Source organism: Symphalangus syndactylus, chromosome X (assembly GCF_028878055.3).
Source record: "Symphalangus syndactylus isolate Jambi chromosome X, NHGRI_mSymSyn1-v2.1_pri, whole genome shotgun sequence".
NCBI classification, from domain to species: domain Eukaryota; kingdom Metazoa; phylum Chordata; class Mammalia; order Primates; family Hylobatidae; genus Symphalangus; species Symphalangus syndactylus.
This window is the reverse complement of record NC_072447.2, coordinates 142,062,826-142,076,112: the sequence shown is the minus strand read 5'-3', so window position 1 is coordinate 142,076,112 and position 13,287 is coordinate 142,062,826. Positions and strand designations below refer to the sequence as shown.

General features: G+C 40.8%; 1 protein-coding gene across 1 annotated transcript in view; it reads left to right on the top strand.

Moving 5' to 3' along the window:
• Nucleotides 1-13,287, top strand: part of FGF13 (fibroblast growth factor 13) — a 585,452-nt gene that overhangs the window by 55,981 nt on the left and 516,184 nt on the right. The gene's annotated exons all lie outside the window — the stretch shown is intronic.

The following is a 13,287-nucleotide window of genomic DNA, read 5'->3' as shown; positions in this document are numbered from 1 at the left end:
TGATAGGTTTTGTGCTGGATAAGCAAGTGATTAGTATCATATTTTCTCAGAAGAGTTTATGGAGAGTATGTACATGAAGTTTATTTTTGTCTTAATGGACTGTCCAAGATTCCTTTAATGGGGCTCACCTTTAAATAAGAGACCACAGATTTCCAATTAATAGAAAAAGTAACCTATGGGGATCTAGGTTGTTTTGTACATTGTGGACTTGTACCTGCTCAGATAATCTTATTCAGTAGCACTATCCAACAGTGTTGTTAAGAAGTGCTAATTAACTTTTGGTTGGGGAAATGTAATTACTTGGATGGGAATTTTGACCCAGATACTTACTTGTTACTCTCAGGACGTTTTAAACTTAAACACACTTTTCTTTCGCCAAACACACTTTAGTAAGAGATAATATTAGTAGCTCTTATAAGTGTGAACAGTACCAATTTTCAGCATATGTGAAGATTAGGTTCCTATGTACATTTAACAAAGTATTTCCAATGTAACATTTTTCTAATTTTAAATCCTTAATCTAATATATTGCAATAGTATATATTATGTGGATAGGTCTAGAAATGGAAAACCTTTGAAATGGTGCAAATTAATGATGTGTTAAGTATCACAATTTGAATAAAGCAGTGTGAATATCTTGAAAGAATAAAGGGAGAGTAAAGAATAGAAGAAAAACAGGGAGGGAAAAGGAATTCTCAAGGGAAATAGTAGGGTTGTGTAAATACTTCACCAAATCGCCAAGACTGACAGCAGAAAAGGTCAAGGTCATTTTAACATTGCAGGAGACTCAGTTCAAGTTGCCTTTGAGAAGTAATGATGTTTTGAGCAACTCAAAACTGAATTTAAGATTTGGTATTGGGGGTAAAAGGGGATCACAGAAGGACTCCAGGCCTGCTACCTCATTGTCTGACAAATTCCTGTGTTCTGGGTAGAGGGTCAGGACCCTGCCCATCCTGCCCCCATTATTGTCACCATATTTCCTAGGCATCCAAGCCTCTGTGAGCTGGTAGGGTTTGTTATGCACTTACAGCAAAACTGACATTAGGAGCACACTCAGTACAGCTAACAGATCAAGTGCACGTTCCTAAATGTGGGCTTGTTGAACATCCCTGGCCTTTCAGTGTTAAAGATGGACATAGAATATTTACTTGTATCTGTTTTTCCATGAAGGCTTTTGATACTTTGCCATGATATTTCATGTTTTTCCTTTTTTTTTTTTTTAAACCAATGGCTGCTACCTGGCATTAGAAAGCCAAATCACATTATAGCATTTTGGATCAGAGCTAGTTGTGAAGGCATTTTTAGAGTAGTTTTTTTCAGTCATTCTTTCCCTTTTATTCATTTTAAAAAGCTGGCCTTTATGATTTATTGTGTAGGCTGCACACAACAAACATTCCCTCGCTGGGATATTCTATACTCATCACTGAGAAATTGTAGCAATAAATTATATTCCCTAAGTGTAAGGAGGCGATTCCTGGATAGTGTATGAAGTTCTACTCTGAATAGGCAGGTGTGTCTTCTGTATGGCACTGCCCATGTGGGTGTGGAGTGAGGAAACAGGAAAAAATGAAGGCAGAGCAGTCACAGGAGGAGCGCAATGGCTGAGAAGGAAAACAGTTATCATCCACTTCTGTCTTTCATTTTCCTTCCAGTTACTCCTACTTGGTTGGTAAGTGTCTAAGTAAAAAGCTCTCCATAAGCCCAGGTTATCCTCCTGGGAAAGGGGCCTCTGCTACTCTTCTACCTTTGTAGAAAGAAGGGAGGATGTTCACATGAGCCTGTCACTTACTGTGTACCTTCACACATGCTCTGTATACTGTGCTGAATGGTGATACATCCACCAAAATTCATGTCTACCCAGAATTTCAGAATGTCGCCTTATTTGGAATAGGGTTTTTGTTTGTTTGTTTGTTTTTGTTTTTGCAGATGCATTACCTTCAATGGCAAAAAAAACCCCACAATTACTTTTGCAAGAACCTAGTAATCAAATTAAGACAAGGTCATACTTAATTAGGGTCAACCCTAAATCCAATCAGTGGTGTCTTTATAAGGAGAAAGAGATTTGGAGACACACAGAGACATACCAGGCCATATGAAGACGAGGGCAGAGATTGGAGTGATGCAGCTACTAGCCAAGGAAGCATGTCTCTGTTGACAACTTGATTTCAGACTTCTAGCCTCCAGATCTGTGAGGGAATGCATTCCTGTTGTTTTCAGACATCCAGTTTGCGATTTTGTTATGACAGCCCTAGGAAAATAATATACTGTGTTGATAAGGACTTATGGCAACCCTGGCAGGTGGATACTCTTAGATGCCTTTTATGTCTGAAGGTCTTACTGAGGAAGCTGAGTCTTACTGAGGAAGTCCTGCTTACCTTGCAGCACAGGTATGTGGTGAGAACCTGTGATGGGCTTGGTGCTTTAAGGATTATAGATGGCTAAGTGTAGGCCTTGCTATCAGCAAGCTCCCTGCAGATGTGTGTGGTGGGGAGATGGAACACGGAGGAAATCGACTTTTCCAGTAGGCCCTGTAGCACTAGGCTGCTTGCTCTAGGCTGTCTTCATCTGCTCATAGACTTTTGGATCCCTTTTTTTTTTAACTTGTTTTTTAAATTTTTTATTTCCATAGATTTTTGGGGAACAGGTGGTATTTAGTTACATAAGTAAGTTCTTTATTTTTATTATTTTTTATTATTATTATACTTTAAGTTGTAGGGTACATGTGCACAATGTGCAGGTTTGTTACATATGTATACATGTGCCATGTTGATGTGCTACACCCGTTAACTTGTCATTTACATTAGGTATATCTCCTAATGCTATCCCTCCTCCCTCCCTCACCCCACCACAGGCCCTGGTGTGTGATGTTCCCTACCCTGTGTCCAAGTGTTCTTATTGTTCAATTCCCACCTATGAGTGAGAACATGTGGTGTTTGGTTTTCTGTCCTTGCGATAGTTTGCTGAGAATGATGGTTTCCAGCTTCATCCATGTCCCTACAAAGGACATGAACTCATCCTTTTTTATGGCTGCATAGTATTCCATGGTGTGTATGTGCCACATTTTCTTAATCCAGTCTATCATTGATGGACATTTGGCTTGGTTCCAAGTCTTTGCTATTGTGAGTAGTGCCGCTATAAACATATGTGTGCATGTGTCTTTATAGCAGCATGATTTATAGTCCTTTGGGTATATCCCCAGTAATGGGATGGCTGGGTCAAACGGTATTTCTAGTTCTAGATCCCTGAAGAATCGCCACACGGACTTCCACACTGGTTGAACTAGTTTACAGTCCCACCAACAGTGTAAAAGTGTTCCTATTTCTCCACATCCTCTCCAGCACCTGTTGTTTCCTGACTTTTTAATGATGGCCATTCTAACTGGTGTGAGATGGTATCTCATTGTGGTTTTGATTTGCATTTCTCTGATGGCCAGTGATGATGAGCATTTTTTCATGTGTTTTTTGGCTGCATAAATGTCTTCTTTTGAGAAATGTCTGTTCATATCCTTTGTCCACTTGTTGATGGGGTTGTTTGGTTTTTTCTTGTAAATTTGTTTAAGTTCTTTGTAGATTCTGGATATTAGCCCTTTGTCAGATGAGTAGATTGCAAAAATTTTCTCCCATTGTGTAGGTTGCCTGTTCACTCTGATGGTAGTTTCTTTTGCTGTGCAGAAGCTCTTTAGTTTAATTAGATCCCATTTGTCAATTTTGGCTTTTGTTGCCATTGCTTTTGGTGTTTTAGTCATGAAGTCCTTGCCCATGCCTATGTCCTGAATGGTATTGCCTAGGTTTTCTTCTAGGGTTTTTATGGTTTTAGGTCTAACATTTAAGTCTTCAATCCATCTTGAATTAATTTTTGTATAAGGTGTAAGGAAGGGTTGGATCCCTTTTTTAGTGTCTTTTCTTGATTCAAAGAAGATTAACAGGAGACAAGCCAATCTGAGGAAATTCAGATAGAAGTGTGCCCCTGCTGCTCTCACCTGATTCCTTCCCCACCCACTAAAGTTTAAGAAACAATAGCTTAATTTTCCTGGAAGAGGGTGTTGGGATCTAGGAAAGCTTTTTAGGGATGATGACATTTGATGTAGATTTTGAGGAATTTATCCAGTTGGAGAGGAGGGAAGGTGGAGAGTGGAGGCATTGGTGGGGAAAGGATTTTAGGTAGAGGAAGGGATGAGAGGAAAGGTGCAGAAAGGGACCGATGCTGGTGGATCTGGGGCACCACTGTTAGTAACACACAGTTGGAGTGTAAGTTTTATGGCTTGAAGGGGAGTAGAGGCAGAGGGGGAAGAAAGGGAGGTTGACGTCATGATGAGCAGCATTTTTGAAGCTTTTTTCTCCTATTTTTAAACAGCTTTATTGAACTAATTGACATATGACAAATAGCATATACTTAAAATATACAATTTTATAAGTTTGACATATGTATATACCATGAAACCATCACCACAATCAAGATAATGCAAACATCCATCACTCTCAAAAGTATACTTGTGCGTTTTTGCTATCCCTCTCTCCCAGCCTCTCTGATTTGATGCCCATTTGATTTGATGCTGATTTGATGCCTCCTCACTAGAGTCCCTTTGAGGGGGTCTGCAAAATCCTGCCTTTTCTAATTACATGTCTGTGTAATACTGGAGTTTCTTCATGTACCTCAGCTAAAACAAACTACCATAGCAAATCAAATGCAGAAACAAACATAAGAATCCAGCTGTCCTCCATTAAGCCAGACATTAAAGAGATTTGCAAAAATACAAAACCGTGTTGTTTTGACCTACATTTTTGGTTGTTTTGAAAAATATGGTTATGTTTCATAAAACTGTAGTTATTTTTCATAAAAATATGTTACTTATGTTACCATGTAGTTATATTATTTATATGAACACGTTGTTGGTTTATTATTGTGAATTTCAAGGGAAATGATACCTGAATATTTAAAAATTTTTTCAGTTTTTATTTATAATTCAATATATATTGACAGATGTAGCTCACAAAATATAAGCTCTTTGGAGTACTGTTTTTTTTCCCCAAGAAATCACCCTTTTTTTCTGTGCCACATCTCAATTATGTTTAAGATTCTGAGATTGAAAAGCTTGACGATGGCTGCTCTAGGGTTTTTTCTGATTTCTCTCTTTTTTTTCTCCAGGGTTTCTGGCTTAGGCTGTGGTAGAACACCATCAGAGTAGAGGAAAAGCGTTGGCAAGGGTTGGGCTGAACTTAAGTTCAGAGTTCTTTTCACACAGGCCAGGAGGGGGTTCAGGCTTCTCTGCTCAATGGGCACCCAATGCATAGAGTGAGACTGTGGTGAGGGTTACAGCTCAGTGAGTACGCCATCCCAGGCCTGAGGCTAGCAGTGCCAGTGAGAACAGGAAGGGAGAGAAGGAGGGGAGTGCTGCACCCTGCCAGGGCTACCTTTCCTTGGCTTTGGTGTGTGTGGGCTTCAGCTTGCATGTTGGTGGTCTGCAGAGCTGGCCACTGGGAAGGTAAGTGAACTAACAGAAATTTGGGGGTGGCAGGTGCATATTAGGGTAGCAAGAAGAGAAAGGCAGTCATTTGGGCCTGAAACCACACTAGAAGGCAGTTCAGGAGACTGGAGAGTTTGATTTATGTGATCAGCTAGTATGTAGGTCCACTGTGCATGGAAGTCCCTTGGGACTAGATTTTGATGCATCCCCAATCTGTGCTCAGAGGCTCCAGCAATGCCCTAGTGGAGTCTGGTTGGAGCCCACCTTGGAGGGAAGCAGTCTTCATCACCTAAAAGAGCAGTGCCTTATTTAGGTGAGTTTGTCTTCAAGTCCAGAGAACATTTTGGGGGACAAGCAGGTCCAAACTGGGATGAATGGGGGACATCTTCCCTAATTGAGCAGTGAGATCACATCCACAGCGTGGGGAAGACAGACAACACAGCGTATACTGAAGTACTTCCTTTTGAACTTTGTTAAACCTCCACTAATTTGAATACTAGTAATCCAAATAATGTCCATTCGGATAAAACCAGGGCTATAATATTTACTTTTGTAATTATGTTATAGATTTGTTAACATTTAACATTTAGTCAGGCTTGTGTTGCGGTTGCTGTGTGGAAGCTTATCAGTTTTTGCAAAGTGTGGAACACCTGTAAATGATGATAGGCACCTTGTTGATGACTGTGAAGCACTGGGGCTCTTCCAAACTACTAGGACTATTACCATAGGCATGAGTAATATGGAATCAGTAACCCAGATTACCAAATAAATATCCAAACACAAATGAGCTTACAGACTTCTGGCTCCCCTTTCAACATCTTTATAGCATGATTGTCAGAGGCAGGATATTTCCCATTGGTTTTTATTCTCATGAGTTCCTTGTATCGTTTATCCTGGTTATCAAACTTAGGGCATATATAGTGTTCGCATTGCTAAGCCCTATCTTTGACAGTGTGTTGTTACAGCATTTTATTTTGTATGGCCTTAGATGATTTTCCAAATGCCAAGTCTTTTCATTAAAAAGTCTATCAGGACCTCTACTTGCAAATATTTCTTTTTGCGATATGTGGGTGATGACATATTCACCATACAAGATGGTGCTGGATTTGAACCTTTTTCTAATAGCAGTGGGAGGTCATTAAAGGATTTTAAGCCTAGGGTAACATGATTCAATTTTCAGTTACATGCGACATGTGGATGATGACAAACAACCACCACCACAATGAAAATAAGAAAAAACTGATGAGTGCTTTTTCTGTTCTTTTCTTATGTTATTGCATTTAATTATCACAACAACTTTTGAGACTGGCATTAATTTTACTCTTCTACAGCTGAGGAGGAAACCAAGGCTCCAAGAAATAACACCACTTGCCAAAGTCATATGGCTTGAAAGTGACCAAGCCAGGAATTGAATTCAGGCAGGCTGGTGGCCAATTGCTCTTTCTTAACCATTACACCATACCCAGAAATTGAAAACCACTTTTTCCCCCAAACTGTTAAGAATTAGAGAGATGTACTACTTACTGGCAGATTTTGAAAAGCCGTGTACTTAATTAAAATTTTCCTGAAGAGCGTACTTTGCTATTCTCTGAAAGTTTACACCTTGCCTATTTTTATTGTCTGTGATGCCATTTATGTTTTTATGTGGTGGTATTTTTATCTTTTTCTTTCTGTTAGCTGTCATTTTTACCTATAGAACCTATGGCCGATTATCTGTGCCATTTTCTCACTTGACAACTAAAATATTGACAATAAACATCAGTCATTGCTTGCAGCTTAGAAAAAAATGCAGTGAGACACATTTATCATAACTGAGTTTTGGAAACTACCTGTCTTTATATTCAGGTGACAGATGCACTTGTAAACAACTGATGTTTACAGCACCAACTTAGATCTCACAGGAGGAATGGGGTTTTTTTCACTTGCCTATATATTCTTCAGGCAGAATGTGTACCTTAAGTGTTTGAGCCCAGCAATGTCTTCAGTCGGCCTGAGCTCCAAGGATCTCTTTTTCGGCTTTTTAGGCTAATCAGTGTGTGAGTCCTAGGGCACACAAAACCCATGACATTACTACTTTCATGGATGTTAATGTGATCTGAGCTGTATTATAAGGCACTTGCTCTTAGCAGTTAGTTAAGAAATATTCACTGAGTACCTATTATGTGCCTACTGGAAACCAGAGTATTGAATAGAATATACATGGTCTCCATGTTAATGGTTTATTCGGAGAAGCAGAACATTGAAGAACTAAATATACATAAGTTAATAAGAGAAGTAGGAAAAAACTGCAAAGGAGATGTACAAACCTGACGGACTTTTCCAAGAAAGTGACTTTTCAGCTGGGATGGAAGAATGTGGAGGGGTCATTATATGATGAGAAGGGAGGAGAGCTTTGCGGTTAGAGGGACCAGCATGTGTGAAGGCTTATCAGTAGAATAAACAATACCATGATAGAGAAACAGAGAAATTCAGCAGGGCTGGAGCAGACAGAGTGAGTGGAGGGTGGACAAGACGGTGCTGGATTTGAACCTTTTTCTAATAGCAGTGGGAAGTCATTAAAGGATTTTAAACCTAGGGTAACATGATTCAATTTTCAGTTACGTTTTGAAAAGGTCAATGCTGTCACTATTCATTTCACAAGTAATTATTGAACATTTACTACATTCCAGGCATTGTCCTCGGCTCTGAGGGATAAGCCAAATAATAAAATAGACAAGGAATTCCTTGCTTTTGTGGATTTTATATTCTAGTGGGGTGGAGTTTGGAGATAGTAAAGAAACCAACAAGTAAACATAGAGCATATCACATGGTGAGGAGTGCTATGAAAGCAGCAAAGGTCCAAGAGTGTGCCCTTGGGGAAAGGGTGCCAGTTTTGTGTGTGTGTGTGTGTGTGTGTGTGTACACTCTTATCTATCTATCTATCTATCTATCTATCTATCTATCTATCTATCTAGTGGTGAGGAAAGACCTCGAGGAAAAGCTGGCATTTCAGCAAAGGCCTGGTGGAAGTGAGAGATTGATCATGAAGGAAAAGAGCTTTACAGGCAGAGAGAAGAGCAGACACAAGGCCCTTAGGAGAAAGGAGAATTGGCATAGTCAAGGCCCAGCAACAAGGCCAATGTGACTGAAATGGAGTGAGCAAGGAAATGCGGTGGAAGATGACATCTCTGAGATAGTAGGGACCCAGATCATGGAGAGCATTGTTAGCAAATGTAAGGATTTTAGTTTTCATGTTGAGTGAGATGGGAAGACATTGGGGGAATGATAAAATGCACATGATGTGTTAACAGGATTGATCTGATTGCTGCCCCATCTCCCCTCCCCCATACTGCCTGGATGCTCTGTTGAAATAGACCCCTAAGGGACAAAGTAGAAGCAAGGAAATGATGACTTGGACCAGGGTCTTCTTGTAAAGGTGGTAAGATGGAATGACTTACTACAGAACACATTTGAAGGAGGTTGAGAATAGAAGCAGGGAGCAGCCTGTTGCAGTAGATACATTAGGAGACTGGAAGAAAGCTGATGGTGTTCTGGAAATGAATATGGGCCTGGAGATGGAGAGATGTGGGAATATCAGATAGTTAGTTAGAACATAGAGCTGACCCACAGGACTTTGACGATGGGTAGGATGTCAGGAATGAGGGTGAGGGAGGAGTCAAGGATGACTTCTGGGTGTCTGGCTGGTGCACTGGGGTGATGCCATTTACTGGGACCACTAGGCACGTATTAGTTTGGTGGTGAGGTGAGTGAATGACTCCAGTTTGAACTGGGGTTGATTTGGAAATTCCTATGAAACGTGAAAGGGGAGAAACATAGTAGATCATTGGATATATGAGTCTGGATTTCAGATGTTTGACCCAGGCTGGAGATGTGGATTTAAAGGTTAATGAGGAGGAAGATATGAATGGGAAATGAAGTCCTGGATTGTGGATGATCTTGTTGAAGAGTAGAGTGAGAGGAGAAAAAGATATGACCTAAGTTGAGTAACACCTCTTTTAAAGGTTGAGAGGAGTAGAATCAGTAAGAGACATAGAAACAGAATATTTAAAGATGTAAAGGAAAATCAAGAGGGCATGCTTCAGAAAAGCCATGTATAGGGTGTTTCAAATATTAGTTGTCAGTAGCAATCACCATACTCTCTTGCCTCAGTGCCTTTGTACACATTTTTCTCAGTACCTAGACTTCCCTTCTACCCTTCTCTGTGTATTTCTCTTACAGTATGCCTTATTTTTTCTTTCATGCCTAGCAACTAGTATATTGCTTAGCCTGTAGTTCTAAGTAGGTATTTGTTGAGTAAATGAATGGATGAATCTATAATGGACCCATAAAGATGACAGGTCTTACTACATTTAGGTTACCTTTTTCTTTAAGGTGTATTTGAATCATTTTAAGATAAGTAGAACAAATAAATTTTCCCCGCTTTCAATTCATCACCATTGTGCAATCCTGAAAGCTTGAACGTTCATGGTACCTTTAATTGGATGCCTTCCTTTGTGTAGTCTCCTTTTTAAGCCTGTAAGGAATTTAACACTTTGTTTAATAGACTTCTTTAAAAATACGCTCATGTTTTGTTGGACTTTGAGTGATCTGTTAATCCCAGGTAAGCATTTCTGTGTGCACATGAAGATGCATAACTCATACCTATTTTTGTGGACTCTTGGGCATTTCATACAGTTCTCTGTAGATAGTAAGGCACTCAATACATCTTTGCCTAACTAGCTTAGCAGTGTAGTGATGGGCTTATATTAATTAATAACAGGTCGGGCATGGTGGCTCATGCCTGTAATCCCAGCACTTTGGGAGACTGAGGTGGGCAGATCGTTTGAGGTCAGGAGTTTGAGACCAGCCTGACCAACATGGTGAAACCACGTCTCTAGTAAAAATACAAAAAAATTAGCCAGGCATAGTGGTGCCCACCTGCAATCTCAGCTACTTTGGGAGGCTGAGGCAGGAGAATCGCTTGGATCCGGGAGAAGGGGTTGCAGTGAGCCAACATTGCGCCACTGCACTCCAGCCTAGGTGACAGAGTGAGACTCTATCTCAAAAAAAAAAAAAAAAAAAAAAAAAAAAGATTAATAACAAGCGTGACCTGGCATAGACAAACTGGTTTAGAATCAAAAGACCTGGGTTGGAGTCCACGCTGTGTCTCGTACAGATTGTGTGATATTGGCAAGTCATTGGACATCCTTGAACCTGAGTTTCCTCAAATCAGAAGTGAGAATCATTTTAAAAAGGTTGCCAGGAGGATCAGATATGAAAGTGCTTTGTACACTGGAAATCCTTCCTCTGTGGTAGGGAAGCTTGCCATTGAAACCCCATCCAAGCATTCTGAGGCCTGGGGTACATGATCTGTACCCAGTCTATGCTGTTGTTTCCCCTGTACTGTGTGTCTCTAAGGTATGGGTGTATTATTAAGTGAGCTTTGGTGGCTGCCTTAAGCCCTCTGTGTACTTGGGTCTCTGTGGATGGAGTTGTTCATGTGAAAATAACTGATGGGCTATAGGTCACAGACCTGCTCTTTTTTTTTTTTTTTGAGATGGAGTCTTGCTCTGTCACCCAGGCTGGAGTGCAGTGGCGCGATCTTGGCTCACTGCAAGCTCCACCGCCCGGGTTCACACCATTCTCCTGCCTCCGCCTCCCGAGTAGCTGGGATTACAGGCACCTGCCACCACGCCCGGCTAATTTTTTGTATTTTTAGTAGAGACGGGGTTTCACCATGTTATCCAAGATGGTCGCGATCTCCTGACCTTGTGATCCGCCCACCTTGGCCTCCCAAAGTGCTGGGATTACAGGCGTGAGCCATCGCCAGACCTGCTCTTTGAGCACATTGTGGACCTGCAATGAGCAGACTTTTTGTCCTTGGTGCAGAAATAGCCTCTGACTTGGGAGAGAGGGGCAGAGTGGCCAAATCCTGCTGTCTTACTTCTTCAGTTAGTTTCTATAATAGCTTCTCTAAGGTAAGGAGTGCTGTGGTTAAGAACTTGGGCTTTGTAGTAAGGCAGAAGTGGGTTTGAATCCCACTGCTAGCACATATTTGGTGTTTGGGCTTGAGAAAGTTACTTGGTTCCTCTAACCTTCAGTTTTACCATCTGCAATTTGGGGATAATAAGAATATCTACCTCACAGGGCTATTTTGAGGAATAAATGAGATGAAGTATGTCATATGCTTAGCATAGTTCCTGGTGTACCCAGTAAGTGCTTCATAAATGGTGTGTGCTATTGTTATTATTGTTTATATTGATTCCAGTGGGTCCTTTCAACTTTGCATTGACAAAGGACAGTCCCTAGTCAATCATAGGATATGGGAACAAGGGAAATTCCACTTTTTAACCATTACTCTGGACTCTGTCTGCAAAGATGATGATTGGATCTTGTTCATTTCTGCATTCTCAGGGCCGAGGCTAGTGCATTGGCCAGTGAGCAGGCACTAAATACAGGGCAGAGAACTTGAACTGGCCATGTGACCATTGCTTCACAGTGATCTAAAATGCTTTCCCTAAACATACACACAACACCTAACTCATTAGATGAGTTGTTGAAGTGGGTTTGGCCTGCTGTTGCAGTCTCAAAACTCCATCAGTGGGTGCCAGAGTTGACACAATCAAAATATTTCTTGAGGAAAGAATAATTAGCAAAAGTGAGTGTTTCTCAGTTAGGGCCTGAGGGTTCTGGTGCTTTGATTATTTCCAACTACTCATTGCTAGGCTGGATCCCAAGTGAAATACTTGGGTGGGCTTCTGTGTGCTTAGCCCTAATGAGTGTGGCAGTACATCTGGTACATGCCTGAGTTCTAAGTGGTGAAGAAGTCTGTAACTTAGCAAATGCACAGTTAAGTAGCTGCCTCTGGAGAGTGGATGGAATCCAGAAAAGGGCCCAGAAATCTCTGCATAAGGTACTACAAGAATGCCTCTTGAGAATTTTTGGAAATTTGGTTGGTATGTGTTCTGCAAGTTCAGTTGCTTGTTTGTGTGTTTGCCTAACCATGCAGTTTCTGCTGCCTTGTTCACTTATTTGCTGCTTATATAGTCCCCCTGAATAGGCAATTGTGGTAAAGTGTAAAAGGCGTGAGATCTAGATTAGGCAGCTAAAATATCAAATCATAGCCTTGTTTAATTGACTGTGATTCTGGGCATGTTGTTTAGCCTCTCTGAGCTTGTTTCTGTTAACAATTAGAGTAATAATGCTTATGTTCCAGTGTGATTGTGAAAAGTCATGGGATAACATAGGTGAATGACCTATCTAAATGTCTGGCAGTCTCAGGCTCAATACTAGGTGTTATGGATTGTGCAGAAAAGAGTTAGCATAGTAGGCCTGACTGCTATCTGTTGAAAGCCCTCTTGACATGGTTGGGCCTTGGCTGGCATCTGGGAATTCGTCTTTCAGGAGGGTTTCCACCATTCTTTAATTGATAAAGTGTCTCTTGGTGCCTAAGCCATTTGTACAAACAATGTCGTTTTTACAGAACACCTGCTTTCCTCTGGGGTTTTTGACATTTGGTATGTGCTTGGCAGACAGTGTCTACATGACCAACTCTCTCCAAAAACCCTTGGCACTGAGTCTAATGAGCTTCCCTAGTAGATGACATTTCCCGTGTGTTGTCACAACTTGTTGCTGTGAGAATTTACAATGTTTTATGTGACTTTACTGGGAGAGGACTCTTGGAGGCTTGCACCTGGTTCTTCCTGGACTTTACCTCATGTGCTTTTTCCCTAGGCTGGTTTTGCTTTGTATCCTTTTGTTGTAATAAATTATAGTTGTGAGTGCAACAATTTGTTAAATCCATTGAGTCTTCTTAGCAGATTATTGAACCTGGGCTTGATCTT